The 18032-nt window shown below is 40.7% G+C and overlaps 1 long non-coding RNA gene across 1 annotated transcript in view; it reads right to left on the reverse strand.

Annotated features, from left to right (window-relative positions):
* Positions 1-252: 252 nt before the first annotated feature.
* LOC125637669 (uncharacterized) overlaps positions 253-18032 on the reverse strand; it is a 62949-nt gene continuing 45169 nt past the window's right edge. Inside the window, exon 3 of the long non-coding RNA XR_012669020.1 lies at positions 253-612. This is a non-coding gene — a long non-coding RNA (uncharacterized LOC125637669). The remainder of the gene's footprint in view (positions 613-18032) is intronic.

The following is an 18032-nucleotide window of genomic DNA, read 5'->3' on the forward strand; positions in this document are numbered from 1 at the left end:
CAATTACATGAGAAGTTACATGTATTGATAATAATAATAATAATAATTAATTAATTAGCACACTTATAAAGACCAGCCATTAATTAGAGCTGATCAAAAAATGGAAATCCCATTCTCTTCTGAAAAAAAGTAGAAATCTCAGAATTTTTTCTTGAAATGTTCCATAATATTTATTTGTATAACTTCAATTATAATATATTAATATAATATAAATGTCAACATATTTCAATTATTGTTATACTATAAGCCTAAATGAAACTTTTGACTTTATCAGAACAAAATGATGAGATAATTTCTTGTCAAAATATTGATGAAATCAATGCATTCCTGAAAAACTTTTTGATTTTTGTAGACTCAACATTTTCCAGCAAAGAAACTTTTCATCAGCAAATTTTTTCATCAGCAATCATCTCTATAATTAATCCTCACAACACTCCTCTGAGGTAGACCAATGAAAATTATTAACCTCATGTTTCAGACTGAGACAATGAAGACCAGGGCGGATGGACCTGATAACCGTCTTCAGATATGTTCAGGGCTGTTATAAAAGAGGATGGTGATCAATTCTTCTCCATGGCCACAGAAGGTAGGACAAACAGTAATGGGCTTAATCTGCAGCAAGAGAGATTTAGGTTAGATATCAGGAAAATCTTTGAGTATAAGTGTTGCTAAGGTCTGGAACAGGCTTCCAAGGTTGGTTGTGTAATCCCCATCATTGGAGGTTTTTACAAAAAGGTTGGACAAACACCAGGAGGGTCTATGTTTACTATGTCCAGCCACAGTGCAAAGGGCTGAACTTGATGACTACTCAAGGTCTCTTCCAGCCTTGCATGTCTCATTTCTACGACTAGAGTAATGAAGTAATTTTCCCAATGAACCAGAACAAACTAAACTCAGGGTAGAGTTTTAGGTTACCAGTTATGTCCTTAGAGGAGGAGCCAAATTCTAATCTTAATTACAGCCCTGTAAAATCCAGAGTTTCTTCCACTGATTTCAGTGAAGGCAAGAGATTTACACTAATGTAACAAACAATTTGGCTCAATGCCTTTTTAGTACTAATACCGCCTCTTGTCTTGCAAAATAAGGACTGTCTACACTGCAGCAGGGAGTGAACCTCCCAGCCTGGGAAGTCAGATTCACGCTAGCAGGGAATGAGCATTCTGCTAAAAATAAAAATTGCAGTTCATGCTGTCATGACTTGCGGGAGGGAGGTGTCCTTGAGAGCCTGAGCTCCAGCCTGGACCACAACATCCATATACTGATGTTTTTAATCTCAGCAGCTTGAGCCCCATTAGCGATTCATCAAGACCCGCTAGTGCAAGTCTCTCTACTCAGGCTGTGAGGCTCGATCCCATCTGCAGTGTAGAAATACCTATAAATGCAGGGGATCTTTAATAACCATAGTGGTCAGGATCCTCATTTTAGAACTCAGGCACCTCTATTAACACAGAACCTCTGAACACCCTGCTGAAGTATTGGTTCTGAGAGATTCTGAGCTATGTGCTGACTTATCAACAATATATTCTCTTGCACTGTCTTTTGTTTTGTGCCCTCTCTAAAATCAAGTACTGACCAGGCCTGGCTCTTCTTAGCTTGGGATTTGAAACCTGACACGATCACAGGTTAAGGGAGCAGACTTGGTTTAATCACACATCTGTGGGGAGAACACAGTACTCTTTATAACAGTTCAAAGTAACACAATGCAGTTTGGGAAAGAAAATAAAAAAGAATATAACACTCAATTAAAGCAAGAGGCGGATTTTTAATAGGTAGAATGTAGCAGACTGTGGAAGACTCTCCTACTCCTAGGTCAAGTTCCATGGGTTCTTTAATTATCAGACAAAGCCAGGGGTTCAATTTTATGTCTCACTGGAAAGCCCGTAGCTTTATAACAATATGCTTTCCCTATCACCAGGCTGGGACACTGATTCACTTCTGACTCAGAAGGAAGAGCATTACCTGTTGAATCATGCACGCCACTTCCTGTAGTACCTTATTTTCCCCTGGAGATCTCCCACTCAGTTATTAACCAAGCCCAACCCAGTTTAGCTGATTCTATAGAATAAGATCACAGCCTGCGAGGGTACAGAATAGATAGGGATGTCCTGGGATGTGGTAGGTGGCTCATGCAGTCTCTGCCCCACAACGTGCTTACCGTCTAAAAAGATAGGGTGGTGTAAACACACACACGCACAGAGTGATCACAGTGATGATAGACATCTATTTTAGTTGCTGAGTTGACTGTTGCTATCATGGGATTATAATTTTTATGGTAACGTATACGGGGACAGATTTATGAGCTGAGTTATGGTCCCTTTGTACCATTCAGGTAACACAAAGGAGCCATAACACACTTGTAAATGGCCAGCAGAGAATTCTCCTGTCAGATCCTTGGTGGCCCATCTGTGGTGCAGCTGGAACTTGCATCTCCATCCCCCTCTTCTCCTTATCTTATAGGGCATGTCAGGATGAGGAAGGAGCTCCACCCTAGCAATCCTTAAGGACAATAAAGCAACGGCAGAATTTAAAGCTGCCTTGTAGCTGCTTTTCATTGAGTTGGGATTGGGAATGGCCCATGGAATCAGGGAGTCAGATTTGGCTCTGGGATGATCTCCCACCTGCCCATCCTAAGCAAAATTCAGATCTGGAGAAAATCTAGCTGATTAAACTCCCCTCCTTCTATTTTCCAATCACTATTCATTCTGCTCAAACAATCGCCAGCATCAATTCTGAGATATGTCCATCCCTCTCAACATTTGATACCTTCACTTCAGGTTAAATTAGTTTTCTTTTAAAGTAAAGACAAACTAAATAAGAAGATGATATAATTCCTCTTATGTTGTCCTTGAAGGATGAGTGAACCTTCATGAGAGCATTTGAAACTTTGTGAAATAGAACAAAGCTTGTAAATTGAGAGATAAGTATAAAGAACTGTACATTAAAACAAAACCTCTAAAACAAAACCTCCAATAGAGGACTTCAAAATAGCCTGACTGGCTGAGGAGAGAATACAATTTGAATTATGTAGGCAGGAAATCACAAACTAAATATTAAAACATCCCTAAGTGTTGCTTCCATCTATGAGTCAGTCTGATATTTTTAATGAATAAGCAACTATTGAAAAATGTTTCAAACAATAGACAGAAAACAAAGAAGCTCCTTTTAGAAAAGCAAGATTAAATCCTGCCAACAGCTTCCCAGTGCCATCAAACTATCCCTCCAGTTTTGTTTAATAATCAATAACATGGTGAATAATTTACATCATTGCAACCAGACGCTGCCATAACTTTATCTGTAGTCCTTAGCGAGCAGAGTATGATACATGGTCTTTTTTCACTGTTTGCCCTAACTGATTGCCTTTAATTCACATTGATCTGACTGAATACACTGTGTAAATCTGCCCCGCGCAAGCAGAGAGAAAATGAAACAGCTATTAAAGATGACCAGAGAGAAATTTGATCAGTTTAGCCTAATCTATCTAATGCAATGCCACTCACACTCTTTCAGTCAAATTGCTTCAGCCCCAGCTGCATTAAATACATAAAGCCTGGTGACATCACCCAAACCACTCTGTAAGAGTTAGCCATGACCCAAGACTTTGAACAACCCCTCTCAAGGTATGGAAATTAAGACCCTATCACTGCAATAAGCCAAAAGAATGCCAAAATCTGGCTAATTAATTAAACAGCACACTGTCCCAATGAGGCAGGTAAGCATTATTAGACACATTTTAGAGACCGATAAACTATGTCACAAAGAGGTTAAAGGACTGATTGCAGCTGCCACTGGCCACGGTTCACCGTTCCAGGCCTATAGGGACTGAGGGAAGTGGCGCAGGCCGAGAGATGTGCTAGTCGCCACCTCCCACAGCCCCCATTAGCCTGGAACAGCGAACCGCAGCCAGTGGCAGCTGCGATCTGTCAAACCTGTGGATGTTGTAGTTACGTAAACAAACCGTCCCAGTCCGCCAGCAGATTTCCCTGATGAGCCGCATGCCAAACGTTGCCAATCCCTGTTCTAGTTCAAAGCAGCAAGTAACCCGTGCCCCATGCTGCAGATGAAGGTGAACCCCCACACACACCCTTCACAGGGTCTCTGCCACCCTGATCTGGGGGGGAAATCCTTCCCCACCCCAAATATGGCAATCAGTTAGATCCTGAGCATGTTGGCAAGAACCACCAGCCAGACACTTGGGAAAGAATTCTCTGTAGTAACTCAGAGCTCTCCCTACCTAGTGTCCCGTCTCCAGCCATTGGAGATATTTGTTATTAGTAGCCATGCACGGGTCACATGCCATTATAGGCAATCTCACTATACCTCTATAAATTTATCAGGATCAATCTTGAGTCCAGTTAGGCTTTGTGCCCCTACTGCTTCCCTTGGAAGGCTGTTCCAGAACCACATTATACCATAGAGTAAAGGGGAGATTCGGTACCAGGACATCTTATTAGAAGCTCTGGACTTCCACGCTAATCTTTCTAACAGCTTGCACGAAGTTATGTGCGTGATATTAACTCTTGAAAACATGGAATTGCCTGATTAATTAAATGTGTGCCTTTAATAATGCAGGGAGAAAAGTTTAATCTGAGTTCAACTCAAGGAGCATTCTGCTTCAGCACAAAGGCCAAGATAAACTAATACTTTGGATATAAAAATCTACCATCGGTAACACAGATAAGATGAAGACTGCCATGGACTGATTAGCATAAGTAAAACAGACATTTAATACAGTAGCACTATGTATATATGGCTGAGATTAAGCTCTTTATACAGTTTTATGTTAACAGCATATAAATGCTCTATCTACAACTGTAAGACTAAACCACCTATTCATTTTCCCTGAAACTAGTAATGTGGCATAGAAGTTCACACTGCAATCTGTGGAATGTAGTGTAATTGCACACCCTTGGGAAAAGAGATATGGCTGTTGTACATGTGTTCTGTGTCTGATCTAATGTACTACACATATTAAAATAGAACAGAGTATTAAAATATATTAAAACATATTCAATTACTAAAAAAAAAAAACCCTAATTGTCATGCTAGATAAATCTTGGCCGAGAGGAAGGCTAGATGGTTCAGGGGACTGATAATGGGATACGATGCCTTTCTCCTCTAGATCTCTGACCCAATTTCATAGTGACTGAAAATCATTACCACAGGACGGATGGTTGGTGTTACTCAGAAACTTTTTGATGCCAGTTGGCAGAGGGCACAAGGGGTGCAAAGAGTTTTATAGGGATCCCCTTTCTTCAGATGTATGCATATTAAGTTTGCAAAGGGTGTGTGTGTGAGGTCTATGCCAAGAGTTCTCTGGTCATCATAATCATTGCAAATGTATGCACAGATCATGTTTAAGGAATTATATGTTGATACTGAAAATTATGTTGTTAAGGTATGTGAGTTCAGGCAGGTCACTAGAAGGTAGTAAACATACTCCTGTCAAGTCAGAGGGAAGAGACATTTAGCTCTCTCTGGCTGGTCATGTGTTTACTGTGTATTGTGCGCTTCACAATGGAGGCCTACCTACAGTCTAAACTGAATGTTAATCAAGAGACTGTGAAGTTGACAAGAAAGAGACACACAGGAAAAAAAACAACCAGCAGGTAGCATCGTTTATGAGTAAGAATGTTTGGGGTGGGGGGAAGGAAGCAGGTAAACCGGGGGAACAGGGAGATCTCTGTGGAAAAGATCCAGGTTGAGGCAAACTGACGGCGTGGCTTGTCTCCTGAATGGAAGATCACAGCCAAGTCTGGCTATAATACCCTGAAATATAATATGTCTTGCCCTATAAGACATAACAATAACTCATTAAGTAAGTCTAGGTTCTGGAATGTGTATTAGGTTTTTATTGTATATGTAACCATTTGTTTCCACTATTCCTACTTTCTATCACTTGATCCTCTAGACTTTATTAAATAAACTTTTACCTGTTTTCACTACAAATTTATGTAAGTGCTGAGTGTTCAGTGAAGCAGTGATCTGAGGTATAACTGGTAAGCTGCGGTGTACTGATCTTTTGGGAACAGTGACTCTGAATTCTGTGAGTGTCCAGTGGAACAGGGGCTGGACACTCCCGGGAGACACTCGGGGTTGCAGTGTGCCCATAGCTTGTGGGCTGAGATGGGAGTGCTTGTGTTGCTCATGGCTGGTGGAGTCGGGGAGCTGACCCTTGGCAGGCACAGACAAGGCTCCCTCATGTTACGGGCAGGTGGTAGCGAGGTGCCTCACAACCCTGGGTACACCTCAAAGCATCACAGTTGGCAACCTAAAGGAAATGAGTCCCTGGATGTCAATTCAGTCCCTAAAGGAGATGGGTGAAATCCTGAATGCAATGGGAGTTTTGCCATTGATTTCAGTAGAGCCAGGATTTCACTCCGGGTGTCCAGATCACAGAAACCACTGTCCTTGTTGGCTGTCTCAGCAGAGTAAGCAAGGGATGAATGGGCAGGGAGAAGGAATTATGCTTTTACCCCTAGAGCAGCTCCTTTCGCACAGGCAGTATGGATGTGTCTGTGTTGCTGCCTATGCTGGACTGTGTTTGCCCTATATATCAGTAAAGGACTCTGGTATCAGTCCGATTATTTTCACCTGCACTTAGAGGAACCCTTTTTAAAGGATACTAAGCATGAGGTATGGTATTTTCCCCTCACAATCCATATCTCCACTAGAGCTGGCCACATTCTATTCAAAGAGTTTGTTTCAACTATCACATTCATTATTTACAAATCGTTTTTGATATTATTCAACTGGCCCTGAGTCTCTGCCATCCGAACCAATGACAGAGATGGGAACAGCCCTGATTTTTAGATTGTCATCAGGCTCCACTAATACAACACACATTGCCTGGACACGCTCAAGAATATGAATGTGTTTTCTCCTGCTTCAGTGCCATTGCATGTTTCATGGAATTTATGATTATTGGTTAACAAAGCCAAGAATAACATTGCAGGGCTCTTCTCACTCAGGGAAATAGCTTGAAAACATAATCAGGACTAATGACATCTTTTGTTTGTTCCAGACAATTCATGTAAATGGAGTAGGAAAATCAACTGACTAATTGAAAGTTAAAACAAAAAAAAAACCTGAGGCACAATTTTATTTAAATTTCCCCTTCTCTATGTATACTGAAAGTCAGCACTTTCAGTATACAAACTAGGCCAGTTATGGGGACTGAAACTTCTTCCGGCTACCTAATGACTAAAACTCATTACATGCAAGGTAACTCCCACGCAAAGCTCTCATTTCTCTGATGGATATCATTCACATGACTTATCTTCTCTTCCTAATTTCATTCCCAGCAATTTGAAGCCTTCTTAATCTTCTGGTCTTTACATGCATAGGCCCCTAAAAGTCAACTTCTGCTGCTCTCTGAATCTGGTACAAGAAACTGTCAGACACATTTATCTTCATTGTTCTGATTGTCCCACAATTTACCCTACTCATAAAGAAAAGTCAGCAAAGCTTTGTAATACTGGCAGTACTAAGTTCTATCTACTCCCATGTAACATTACTGAATTCAATGACTTTTTAAAGCCATGCTCTTCTTTATAAAGATTAGATCATCCAATCAAGGAACCACAACACATGACCCAATTCTGAGTTCAAATTTGCACAGCTGTCACTAAGGCAGCTTTAGGGACCTTGCTCCCACTTATAGGAATAAACATCTAGAGATTGTGACCAAATGGTTCCTACAAATTCTAGAACAAAACTAACAAACAAAAATTAACATTTAGCTCTTTTTCTGTCCTGCCCTGAATTTGAGCAAACTGGTTTCTGATCCCTGCTGTGTACACAAGCTTTGTACTAACGTTACCAGATCTTTAAGGAAAGCTTTGGAGTAAAAGCTTCCTCAAGCTTCTGAGCTCATCTGGTGTCTGCACACACAAAGACCCCCATGATCTGAGACAAATTAGCCTCTGGAATGTTTTTGTTTTCAGAGATGTGCTCTGAAATGACAATGTTTACCACACATCTGGAAAAAGTGTGTGTAGGTTAGGGCCAGGGGGTGGGAAAGCCTTGGAAAAATAAAACATGAAAAGGAGCAGATTGGGTGGGAAAAGTAATTTAAAATAGTGTGAGGTGAAAAGGGGACTGCAACAAAGATAAAAGCTGCAAAAATACTTTCAAGAGTAGCATTTTCTTCTGGGGTTTGCAAATTCTTGGCTTGACACAATATCACACTCCAAGATAGTGGATCAAAAGCCAGACTGGTTTGGAGTGTCATAAGAAACTGAAACTAAAGGAAGGCTAGGGGTTGGGGGAGAACAGGTTCCTAGAAATTCTACCAAATATTTTTTTTAAAGAAGCATATTTTGCTTTCAGAGGAATCACTTGTAAAATTAAGACACACAGGGTGAGATTCTTTGCTGTGCCTAAACGATGTATAACAGAATTCACAGCCCAAGGGGAATAGGGCTCTACGATATTTTAAAGCCCTCCCCTCTTGTGCTACCATGAGGGCTGGAATGATCACCAGTGTAACTTAAACAGCCCTGGTGGCCTAGCTATGGCAACCTCCTCAGTCTGCTCTACGGGTTGCTGCACTGCCCAGAACCCCCACAGCATTGCTTTCTATAGCCCTGTCTCTCCCATGACCTTCCTAGCTCTATCAACACACTGGACACACTTCCTTGGCTAGAGTCTGTCTCTACAGTGCTTATGATGGGGGTAATCCTTCCTCAGCTGGACCTCGTTTTCTGAGAAGCCCTTTACTTTTCTCCAGAGCCTTTACTCAGTGTAAAGAAGCCAGATTGGCATCAGGATCTTATCTGCTTCTCTCACTAAGGCCCTGATCCTGCAACTGGTTCTACATGATCCAGCATCTATGCCCACATGGAACTGGTTGCAAGATTGGGACTGTACAAATTCAACTATAACTAGCGATGGCCAAAAGTTTTCAGACAAATAGTTTATTCAGAAAAAAAAAAGTAGTTTCAGGGAACCCCAAACAATTTGCCAGTTTGACCTGATTAGTTTGGTTTTGGAAAAAGTTTTAGAGGCTAGTTTCAGAAAACTGTGTGTGTTCCTGATAACCTTTAGGTCAGTGGTTTGGGCACTTACCTAGGATGTAGGAGATACACTTTTGAACCCCTACTCTGGAACAGGGACTTGAATTCAGATTCCCACTCTCTTTGGTAAGCTGGCAGACCACAAGGCTATAGAATATTCTTATCTCAGTCTTTCCTGTTGCTGTTCCACTTTGTATACATACTTAAAAATTCATTAGGCCAAAGAAAGAGCAAGTGAGACTAACTCTATTGTCTCCTAAAATGTAGGAGATATGGATTCAAATGTTATTTCTGCCTGATTCAGAGGAGGGATTGGAATCCATATCGCCAACCTGCCAGGTGCCTGAATCATAGGACTATAGAGTGCCTTTGAGTCTTGCTTTTCCAATGAATATTTATGTATTTGTACACAGTGGAACAGTTTTCAACAGGAGAGATTACGAGCAGAATAACCTGGTGGGTATGAAGCTCCATTGGTAGGGGGAGGTTCTGAGTTTGAGTCCCTACTCTAATGAACATTGAAATATTGTTACAACAACTTCAACAGGAACATTTGAGAGCAACCCTCCCCAGAATACCCTAGTGTCAGGATGCATACCAGGGACAAGGAAGGTCTTAAGTCCCTGGTCCAGACTGGGGATTCAGACATGGGCCTCTCTGGGAAAATGTCTTAATCAGTGGACTAAAGATTATAAGGGAAACCGACCTCTGTAGTTTTCTGATGATGACCAGCCTTTGCTGACAAATTGAGAACTCAATGTTTTGTTTTCAGTTTGCTGGCTGACCTGAAAAGTAAATGATTTCCTTAGCTCTAACTATATCTTCTATGTATTTAAAGACCAGTGAGATAAAGAGAGGGTGAGCAGCAGGGTAAGCTTCCCCTACACCGCAGTAGGAAGGAAAAAGTATGCTAATAACATATAAATACCACAAGACAACAAAAACCTGGTAGGTCAAATTATTAAGAGTCATAAAGTTCAGGGAATTACCCCACTATTTACTAATTTATAGATTTTATTCTATTTTAAATAAACAGATCAATAAAAAAAGCATTGAAAGTAAGACAAAGGTTGAAAAAACAGATTTATTTTCTTATAATTATGTCAGACATGCTATCAATACATGAAAATAATCTGAACCTGACACTAAGTCTTTGGTATATTCTCAAAAATAGTTCCATCAGTTGTGAAATAATCAAATCCACGATTAAGAGAACAATTAGATGCAGGTTAGGTAACACAATGTGCCTTTTCTTTGCTTTCAATGAGGAGATTTAAGATGGATCAAAATAAAAAGGGCAAAATTCTGTCCCCATTGATTTCAAGCAGAATTTTACCTGCAATTCATAGATTCATAAACTCATAGATATTAAGGCTAGAATGGATGAGATCATCCAGTCTGACCCACTGTATAACAAAGGCCACAGACTTTCACCTAGTGACCCCCTGTATTGTCTCCAATAGCTTGTGTTTGACAAAAGCATATCTTCCAGAAAGGCATCCAGCCATGATTTGAAAACATCAAGAGATGGATAATCCACCACTTCCCTTAGTAGTTTGTTCCAATGGTTTATCACCCTCACTGTTAAAAAATGTGCCTTACTTCACTATGAAATTGTATGTCTTTAAAATCCAGCCTATAGTTCTTATTATGCCTTTCTGTGTGCTAGACTGAAAAGCCCTTTAGTATCCCATATTTTCTCCCCACAACGATATTTAGTCATTTGGGCAGAACACAAGGAAGACACTGATACTATACCCCAGTAATTAGGGCATTTATCTGCAATGTAGGAGACCTAGGTTCAAATCCCTACTACAGTGAGTGTTTACATATATAGATGGATAGATATAGATAAAGTGGAACAACTCCGACAGGAAAGACTCACCCCAGAATACTGGTTAGGGCACTCAATAGGCTGTGGGTTCAAGTTACTGCTCAGACTCAGACAGAGCTGGGTTTTGAATCTGCAGCTCTTATATCCCACCTTAGTGGTCTAACTACCAGCTTCTTTGAAGGTGAGGATTTCAGTTGCTAGGATACAGGTTACCTATGCAGCTGTCCTGGCTTGGGTGCTTAACTCCAGGACGCAGTTCATGGCTGAAGATCCTGAGCAGAGAGAGGTGCTGTCATAAATATAAAGGGAAGGGTAAACCCCTTTAAAATTGCTCCTGGCCAGAGGAAAAATCCTCTCACCTGTAAAGGGTTAAGAAGCTAGGATAACCTCGCTGGCACCTGACCAAAATGACCAATGAGGAGACAAGATACTTTCAAAAGCTGTGGGGAGGGAAAAACAAAGGTTCTGTCTATGTGATGCTTTTGCTGGGGACAGAACAGGAATGGAGTCTTAGAATTTAGTAAGTAATCTAGCTAGATATGTGTTAGATTATGATTTCTTTAAATGGCTGAGAAATTAAGCTGTGCTGAATAGAATGGATATTCCTGTCTGTGTGTCTTTTTGTAACTTAAGGTTTTGCCTAGAAGGATTCTCTATGTTTTGAATCTAATTACCCTGTAAGGTATTTACCATCCTGATTTTACAGAGGTGATTCTTTTTATTGTTACTCCTTTTTTACTGTTTCTTCTATTAAAATTCTTCTTGTAAGACCTGAATGCTTTTTTCATTGTTCTTAAGATCCAAGGGTTTGGGTCTGTGGTCACCTATGCAAATTGGTGAGGATTTTTACCAAACCTTCCCCAGGAAGTGGGGTGCAAGGGTTGGGAGGATTTTTTGGGGAAAGACGTTTCCAAACAATGCTTTCCTAATCAAATAAACCCAGATAAACGTTTGGTGATGGCAGTGGAAGTCCAAGGGCAAAAGGTAAAATAGTTTGTACCGTGGGGAAGTTTTAACCTGAGCTGGTAAAAGTAAGCTTAGGAGGTTTTCATGCAGGTCCCCACATCTGTACCCTAGAGTTCAGAGTGGGGAAGGAACCTTGACAGGTACCCACCACTTTGTCTGTTAGTCAGGAACCCAGAGGTCCAGATCAATGGGAGTGAAGGGCCTAAATACTCAGGCCCCCAACCCTACTTCTACATTTCACTCCTGGATTGCCTGGACAGCTCCCTGCTCATCTGAGGATCCCTTCCTTGGACATAGAACTCTCCCCATGCATTGTATGGGGAGCCTGGGTGCCTAAATCAGGGCAGCAGGGCACCTAGGGGCTAGGTATTGCAGCAGTAAGTAGAGGAATACCTAATTACCTATGTGGATCTGGGCATCTCTTTTTAACTAGACCATGTTGGGTTGGTCCTAGTTTGAGCAGGGGGTTGGACTAGATGACCTCCTGAGGTCTCTTCCAACTCTAATCTTCTATGATTCTATGTGGCTTCCTTTAGAAGTTCTTTGCTATAATAGCTAATTGTAATGTTCTTGGATAAGCATGACTTTTTTTCTCTGGAATATCTTGTACCTCTTTCGAACTTTTCCTCTTACCAGTGCTTACCATTGTCATGCTGTCTGCCGTGTCTCTCTACTGTGTGTGAGTACCTACCTCCGGGCAGACTGTCAGAAAACAGGGCAGACACCCAAAGCTAATGGTGTTCTATAATTAAATTTCACCAAGCCAGTGACAAATGTGAACTCCTGGATCACTATAACAATCTCACCATGGAGGCACAGTCAGTCGCCTTAGACTATCTTGCAACCCAGACAAACTGGACTTTGTGATAAAAGGTCACTTAAACCAAAAATCACACCATACCAGATTGCTCTTCAGTCCCAAGAGACCAGTCACTTACACCAGATCAACTGGTATTACAGATCTCACACCAAATACAATGCTGGCAGCCAATTCTATAGTAAACTAAATAAAGGTTTATTAGCTAAGAAAAGGAAATTGGAGTTACTGAGAGGTTAAAGCTGGTAAAATATATTAACAAGTGAGTCATAGTTTGTAATTCCAAATGGTGGCTGTGATGTAATGAACTGCCAATTTCCCAAAAGTCTTTTTTGGGTACTCAGATTGTCTCTTGGGATCTCTGCTTTGCATCTGGTACACTTGCCTGTAAGAGTCCAAAATCTTCAGAAATGAAGGATCTTTCCTTGAGTCCATATTTATATCTTCTTCTGACAGAAAACAAGTTGACAGTGTCTCTTCTCACGTAGGCTTTTCCTTTGATGACGGTGAGTAAGGAATGCACTTAGAATCTTTGACCTCTGGTCATCACACATGATGGCCACTTGCTTTGAAATTAGCACTTTTCTGTTAAAGTCCTTCATTGGCATTCCACAAAACTTCTTTGATGGGTTATTTAATTACAGGGGTATACACAATATAAATGTGTGCTACTGCATTATAACAGGATACAGATAAGTGAAAACAATACAAGAAATATCCCATTAGTTTTATGAAATCTAAACGACAAAGATACTTTTCTACATTCAACAATCACTTTGAGCTATACTAATACACACGTGAATTGGCCCAAATACCCTCTGGCATGACCTGATCTACCAGCGTCAAAACCATAACTTAGCTTTGGTTGTAATAAGCATTCTTATTAAAATATCCAGACTACAGAATTCAAAATCCTTAGAATAACTTCCCTGGATTCTTGATCTGGGATAAGTAATTCATAATGAACATACAATTTCACACTTTATTATGATAAATTAACAGAAATATGAGGTATAGATTTCAGATATAACTTCATACTGATTATGATGCAAAAGACAGGAAAGCCTCCAAGCTTGTAGCTTTCAAAATTAATTTTAGTTTAGAGACTTGTGTTGCTGTGGCGGGCAAGAGTGTGTTTGTCATTAAGGAGGTGTAATGGCTGATGGCCCATCTAGTTCTGTCATTAATCAATACACTCAAGTATTTGAAAAGTCTCTTTTAAGGAACATGACTACAGGTAACTACAGTATGTGACAGATACTTCCAGACAATTGCTTTGTATGCACCTTGTTAACTCATCAAATCACATCATTATTTGCATAAACATTTCCTGAAGCTCAGAGAAGAACACACCAGAACTGCAAAATTTCTAGAGATTGCTTAACTCTTAGATTTGCTTCTTACTTTTATATTCAAACCATCATTTCCTTCTAATTATATATCTATACAGGAAGGCTTCAGGTGAAATCTAAGTTCATTACCATCCTTCATCTACTAAGTAACCCTTTTGTATTACAAAAGCAAACATGGGCTTAATTAATATTATTTTCTGAGATGAGTCCTTTTGCTTTCACTTGAACAATTAAGCATGGTTCAGTGAGCTAGTCAGAGTGATTGTCTCAGAGCAGTGCACAATGTAACTCCAGGGGGAAGGGTGGGGAGACAAGAAGGAAAAGGGGCTTAAAGCTGCTTTTGGCTTATCCAATCCTGGGCCATCCAGGTGCTACATGTGTTCCATAGAGTAAGTTAGAGCAACCTGAAAGCTGCTGTAGTTTGTACCATATGTTAAAAGCCGGTATGGGCCAGGTGGCAGCTAGCAATCATCAGGGAATAGGGATGCTCGGTGACACTGCTTTTTTTCCTGGCCACAACCCTTACTCCAGCCACAGGCAGAAAGGATGTCATGTAGGATACTCTGTTCAGACTCAGTGCATCACAGTGTCGACCTACGCTATGGTATCCTCCTCTGGCTAGCGACTCCATTCACGTGGCATAAACTTGCCACAGTGTAGCCCAGGTTTTAGGCCAATATATTTACAGGTGTATGGTACAAAAGAAAAGGCAAATTTAACAATAAGATACTTCTTTATTGTTTATGGATTAATAATACAAGTTTACTATATAATATAATATCATGGTTGCATATCTTTATTAAGGTTTGTTGTCCACATTACCCATTGATGATATGTTTCTACCCTGACCTAGAGTGTCCATCATTATGGGTGAGGAAATAGTTCATGTAAGCCTTGGCCTTTTTGTTGGAACTACCAAAAAAAAGTCCCCACTTGTGCCAAATGGATATTTGATTTTGTGTGGAGACAATTGGTGTAGGATCTGGACCGAGGACTCTAACTTATTATGCATAGATTGCTATGCAGGCATCAGATAAGGACTGTTAGGCATTTCTAACCTAGGCTGAATTTGAGCTGGCAGCCTAGAATTGAAAGCCCCTGTATCCTCTTAATCATGGAAGTGCTTCCCACAATCCCATTCCAACCAGAAGGAAATTTTCAATCCATTTTATCAGAAAACATGCCATATTTTTTGCTTCCAAATTATAGTAATCTTTGTAAAACAAAACAAAACAAAAAACATGGAAATGTCAGTGTTTAAAAAAAATATATTGCATCATATAGAGATCTCATATCCTACATTCTTCATTTCTATGAGGTGATTAGTAAGAACATCTGCCTATGATCTTTCAGTTTGGGCCTAAAGGCTTATCATTAACTGCTTGTCTCAGAAGCCTACATTGTCCTTTTATAAACTGTTTTACTTCAAACAAGAGTAACAAGTAAATATTTCTGGTTAATCTCCTTTCTGTTTTGTCTTCCCATTCATTCTACTACAGACAAGTACAAAGGATGATTCATTCCATTCTCTAGCTGAACAAGCACTAGCATGGTATATGCCTGTAGCTGATTTCAATTTTCTTTTCACTTTGGTATTAGTTACAGGCACAGCAGTTTTTGGAATGAAGTTGTTAATTTATTCTGTATGTTTGATAATGGGGTCCAGCTCCTCAGTCCCACTCCGTCTCCTTCCGATTACTCAGGAAGTGCAGATGGGATAGAAAGCTATCATACACAACCAGCTGAAGATTTTCCTTGTATGGAGGAATGCTTGAGTGGTGTAAAGCTAGTGTAGTCACCTCTATTCCATTTGTTGCTTGACCCTAGTATACTAGGAACCCTTAGAGCCAGGCCAGACTGTGTTGCTCTTCAGTAAGTCTGGACCAGTGGCACAGTCCCTTGGGGACATTATTGAAGAGCAGCCATGAGGCTGTTCTAACTTACTCCAGGAGCTGAATCAGCCCGCAGCTACTCCCAAGTTTAGTGGGTAGTGGTAATGAAAAGGCAATAAATGGCAATAAAACTTTTATTAAAGCTAGTTGGAGACCAAAAATTCCATTTTGCAAAGACTTGAAATTTCAAAAAATGATTTTGGTTCTGCTGCAGAATGAAACCAAACCTTTCACTAAATTGAATTGTATCAAAATTTCTGTTTTCAAATCAGAATGGTCAGGATTTTCAATTTCTTTCGCTCTGACACACTCTTTCATATCAGAAGTGTCCTGGGCCTCAGACAGCTCTGGATTGCAGGAACCTTCTCAGTGAAAACATTGTCAGAATTGATATAGAATCATAGAATCATAGAATATCAGGGTTGGAAGGAACCCCTGAAGGTCATCTAGTCCAACCCCCTGCTCGAAGCAGGACCAATTCCCAGTTAAATCATCCCAGCCAGGGCTTTGTCAAGCCTGACCTTAAAAACCTCTAAGGAAGGAGATTCTACCACCTCCCTAGGTAACGCATTCCAGTGTTTCACCACCCTCTTAGTGAAAAAGTTTTTCCTAATATCCAATCTAAACCTCCCCCACTGCAACTTGAGACCATTACTCCTCGTTCTGTCATCTGCTACCATTGAGAACAGTCTAGAGCCATCCTCTTTGGAACCCCCTTTCAGGTAGTTGAAAGCAGCTATCAAATCCCCCCTCATTCTTCTCTTCTGCAGGCTAAACAATCCCAGCTCCCTCAGCCTCTCCTCATAAGTCATGCGTTCTAGACCCCTAATCATTTTTGTTGCCCTTCGCTGGACTCTCTCCAATTTATCCACATCCTTCTTGTAGTGTGGGGCCCAAAACTGGACACAGTACTCCAGATGAGGCCTCACCAATGTCGAATAGAGGGGAACGATCACGTCCCTCGATCTGCTCGCTATGCCCCTACTTATACATCCCAAAATGCCATTGGCCTTCTTGGCAACAAGGGCACACTGCTGACTCATATCCAGCTTCTCGTCCACTGTCACCCCTAGGTCCTTTTCCGCAGAACTGCTGCCTAGCCATTCGGTCCCAAGTCTGTAGCGGTGCATTGGATTCTTCCATCCTAAGTGCAGGACCCTGCACTTATCCTTATTGAACCTCATCAGATTTCTTTTGGCCCAATCCTCCAATTTGTCTAGGTCCTTCTGTATCCTATCCCTCCCCTCCAGCGTATCTACCACTCCTCCCAGTTTAGTGTCATCTGCAAACTTGCTGAGGGTGCAATCCACACCATCCTCCAGATCATTTATGAAGATATTGAACAAAACCGGCCCCAGGACCGACCCCTGGGGCACTCCACTTGATACCGGCTGCCAACTAGACATGGAGCCATTGATCACTACCCGTTGAGCCCGACAATCTAGCCAGCTTTGTTGCTCAGGGATGTGTGGATTTTTCACACCTCTGTGCAATGTAGTTATACCAATATAAGTCTGTAATGTAGACCAGATCTTAGTTTTTTCCTGCGCAGGAGAGCAAGAATTGTCACCAATAGGTAAATACTAATCCTGCTGCTCCTATTGAATTTGTGGATGTTCAGTACTTCTGAATATCAAGACACTAGAGTAATATATCTCTACAAAATATTTCGTCTTTGACAAAACAACTTATTTTGACAGAAATATATTTCATCAAAAATATTCCAGCTACTTCTCTCATGTATGTTCCCCATTCACAGATGTACCAAATGCAGCTCCAGCACATAGGAAAATCTGGCCTTTGTAATGCAGTGACTGCATGGGACATATACAACCTTTTGAGTATATGCTCAAGAATTACGGTTGGGTGCTGTGGTTTTATATGTCCTCCATTTTCATTGTATTAACAAGAAATAATCATTTTCTTACTTACACCAGTGTTAACTTGGTAACTCCATTGACTTCAAGGGAGTTTCTCCTCATTTAAACCAGTGTCAAGGAGAGCAGAATCAGGCTCTCCTTATTCTAGTGTCTTGATATTCAGAAGTACTGAACATCCACAAATTCAATAGGAGCAGCAAGATTAGTATTTACCTATTGGTGACAATCCTTGGTCTCCTGCGCAGGACAAAACTAAGATCTGGTCTACATTACAGAC

Source organism: Caretta caretta, chromosome 6 (genome assembly GCF_965140235.1).
Source record: "Caretta caretta isolate rCarCar2 chromosome 6, rCarCar1.hap1, whole genome shotgun sequence".
NCBI lineage: Eukaryota > Metazoa > Chordata > Testudines > Cheloniidae > Caretta > Caretta caretta.